Below are 3,934 nucleotides of genomic sequence, written 5' to 3'. Positions count from 1 at the left end.
ATTTTTGCTTATTGATATTGAATATATTTTGTGGGTGTGCTTCATCCCTTATTAATTAATTGATATTGCATACCTTTGGGGTGCACATTTGATTGTTGATGTTGAATATTGAATGTTTATGGAGTGCACCCCATCGTTTGCTTATTGATATTGAATATTGTTGTGGGTGCGCACTCATTCTTAAATTGTTGATGTTGAATTGTTTTTTAGAAGGTGCGCACTATTGACTGATATTTTCTTTAGTAGTTTTGAGTGCACACCGTCCGTTGACCTTTTGCAGAATGAAACATCAAAACGTCTTCTTGTCTCTGAAACACAAAAGAATAAAGTATTTTAAACAGTAATTTGAAACACTGTAAATCAAAAGAAGAAGAATGATTTTAAGATGTATATCTATTACATAAAAAAACAATGACAACGAAACCAATATTAACTATATAGATTTAAAACTAACCCTTATGATGGGCTAACGTCAGGACATTGACTATGAGGTCACAATGCTAAATAAACCTTACAATTCAAAGCCCTCAAAATCGGGTGTTTATTAAAAATAATAGACTGATTTTTGGTTATGATTGTGTATAAGTGAGAGGTATTACTTTTATAACAAACTAAAAAACCCAGTATGCATGTAGAAGTACATGTAGTTCATTAAAATAAATATCGGCGACAAAAAGGTACACAATGATACATTTAGAAATTGAAAAAACACACAAAAAAACGTCACTTTAAAAATCTTGCAATTTGTGGTGGGTCAATTCGTAGATTGATTGGCCTAACATAGCGTCGCGTGAGAGCCAGAAGCTGAGATTCCTTTTGTCCGCAAACGTTCGTGAACTATTTTATCGGTGCATGATATGGTATAGCAAAGGCCGTGATATTTGCTATCCTGTAATTATAAGGTGCATATCACCAAATCAAATCCCACAGACAACAATAGTAACACTTGTGGGTGGAACTGCTACACGCAGCGTTTCAATCAACATATATAAATGGATATATGGATATAAATACTATAACCCTTCAGTAAATTAGAGAAAAAAATGGGCGTCAAGCTGATCGTTTCAGACATAACAAGAAGCGCCTTTGACTACTAGTTCCGCACAAAAATTGTCATCATATTATGATTAAAGGGAACATTTCTGAGTTTGCTACACTTTTTAAGATGTTGTCGACTAACAAAGACTTTTTCTATTGTAATTACATATCAATTTTTTGTTTTGCATAAACTATTAGTGGCTGTATATTAAACGTGTTTTTTATTTTGATCGTTCTAATATTTGTAATAGGTTAAATTTCATTTTATTTCCAAAAATATAATTTTTCGTACGTACGAAATTATTCGATTACAAAATCCAGGTTGGGCTTCTTACAAATATTAAGATGACCAGAAACACATTGAATATACAGACACTGATATTCTAAACCAGAAAATATATTTAATATGCAAGTTTAATCGTGATACTTGTTCAAATTGAGCTACATGAATTTACTGGTCAGATGAAACAACATTTAATGACAGCAAGTCCCTTCACATTCATCAGGAATGGCAGGACGGGTAGTATTAACTGAACTGATTAGTAGGACCACGCACGTTTCAAACATATAATAGTAGGTGGTACACTGATACTTGTTCAAATTAAGTTACATGAATTTACTGGTCAGATGAAACAACATTTAATGACAGCAAGTCCCATCACATTCATCAGGAATGGCAGGACGGGTAGTATTAACTGAACTGATTAGTAGGACCACGCACGTTTCAAACATATAATAGTAGGTGGTACACTGATACTTGTTCAAATTAAGTTACATGAATTTACTGGTCAGATGAAACAACATTTAATGACAGCAAGTCCCGTCACATTCATCAGGAATGGCAGGACGGGTAGTATTAACTGAACTGATTAGTAGGACCACGCACGTTTCAAACATATAATAGTAGGTGGTACACTGATACTTGTTCAAATTAAGTTACATGAATTTACTGGTCAGATGAAACAACATTTAATGACAGCAAGTCCCACCACATTCATCAGGAATGGCAGGACGGATAGTATTAACTGAATTCATTTTGACCCTGTGGGATGCTACTCGGCATACTGAAAGGAGGATTTTACCGACGAGTTTGCTCCCTTTGTGCGAATCATCCCTCTTTGACGGCGATATGTCCTGGACAGACAGTCCAGGACAATGTGCTTAAACCTTAATTGGATATAAGTACTAAAAATGACGACCATATCTAACTGCCAACAGTCAACTTGCGGGCTTTTGTGAATTCGCCGATTTCACACAAAAATTTATACAACGTCATAACAAAGTAATCTAGTTGTACTGAACACAATCTGATTAAAATTAGCTCTACCAGTAGATCTAACAGCATTGCGTGGACTCTCATGACCAGGTGACATTTCATCTATAAATAACAATTTAAATATCGACCAATTACAACGACGAAAATGGAAGGAAGGAAGGAAATATTTTATTTAACGACGCACTCAACACATTTTATTTACGGTTATATGGCGTCAGACATATGGTTAAGGAACACACAGATATTGAGAGAGGAAACCCGCTGTCGCCACTTCATGGGCTACTCTTTTCGATTAGCAGCAAGGGATCTTTTATATGCACCATTCCATAGACAAGATAGCACATACCACGGCCTTTGATGTACCAGTCGTGGTGCACTGGATGGAGCGAGAAATAGGCCAACGGGCCCACTGACGGGGATCAATCCCAAACCGACCGCGCATCAAGCGAGCGCTTTACCACTGGGCTACGTCCCGCTCACGACGAGAATGGAGTTGAAAGAGCGCTCTGATTATCAACTGGACAGTCGTAGAAGTCGTCACAGCAGAAAGTTGGTCAATTTAGTCGTGACAGTTGATAGTCTGAGGCTAGCATTACACTATATAATAACTGTAACCATATAATAGTGTCTCCCGACTGTTAAAGATAATGCATTGTCGTACGATCTATATCACACTGCCGATGATTGTCTAAAATTTAATAAAGCCGGCTGTGAGCCTCTAAAGGAGTGTAATTAAAAGAAAAGTAGCCTACCAATCAACCGATGATCAATATGTAATAATATTAATATGGTTTGGAGTATTGATTTACTTTACATCTTTTGTAACTGTCTTAATTGTGTAGAATCTGAAGAACTTGTTCTTATTCACCGTCCTCTTTTTGATGACATTAGATCAGATCGTTTCAGAAAGGCAGTAGCTACTGTAGTAAACGTTAATAATTTTTAGATAAAGTTATTAAAGGGACATACCCTAGTTTTTAAATACTACGGCATACGTTTTACTATTAGAGACTTTTTTGGTAACTGAAATCATACTTTACTTAGATTTTATTGTTTAGATTATTCATTTTCGTACATTCGAAGTGTTTTTGGTCATCCTGGTCTTTTTAATGTCACAAAATGCATTTCTCATATTCTTAAAAACGCACGTGCGTCTGAGAAGTAACAGTTATGGAGTCGATTTTTAGTCTTGTTAGAGGGTATTTCACCATTTCAAAGTCACAGACTCGTGCTTCACTCAATTGTAACTTTATCCAAATATTTTACAGGTGTGTAGATTAACTAACCTTAGTGTTAATTTTCACGGGTTGAAACTAGGGTCTGTCCCTTTAAACTTATTATAAACAATATAAAACAGGTTTCATCGATCTAGGACTTGTGTTTGTGAGAAATGGAGCAAAAGTTAAAGTTTGTTTTGTTTAACGACACCACTTGAGCACATTGATTTATTAATCATCGGCTATTAGATGTCAAAGATTTGGTAATTTTGACATACCGGTAGAGTCTAACAGAGGAAACCTGCTACATTTTTTTTTCACTAGTAGCAAGTGATCTTTTATATACACCATCCCACATACAGGATAGCACATACCACGGCCTTTGATATTAAAGTCGTGTGAC

This window comes from Gigantopelta aegis, chromosome 9 (genome assembly GCF_016097555.1).
Source record: "Gigantopelta aegis isolate Gae_Host chromosome 9, Gae_host_genome, whole genome shotgun sequence".
Taxonomy (NCBI): Eukaryota; Metazoa; Mollusca; class Gastropoda; order Neomphalida; family Peltospiridae; genus Gigantopelta; species Gigantopelta aegis.
The sequence above is the reverse complement of the archived record's forward strand: the minus strand, read 5'-3'. Positions refer to the sequence as shown.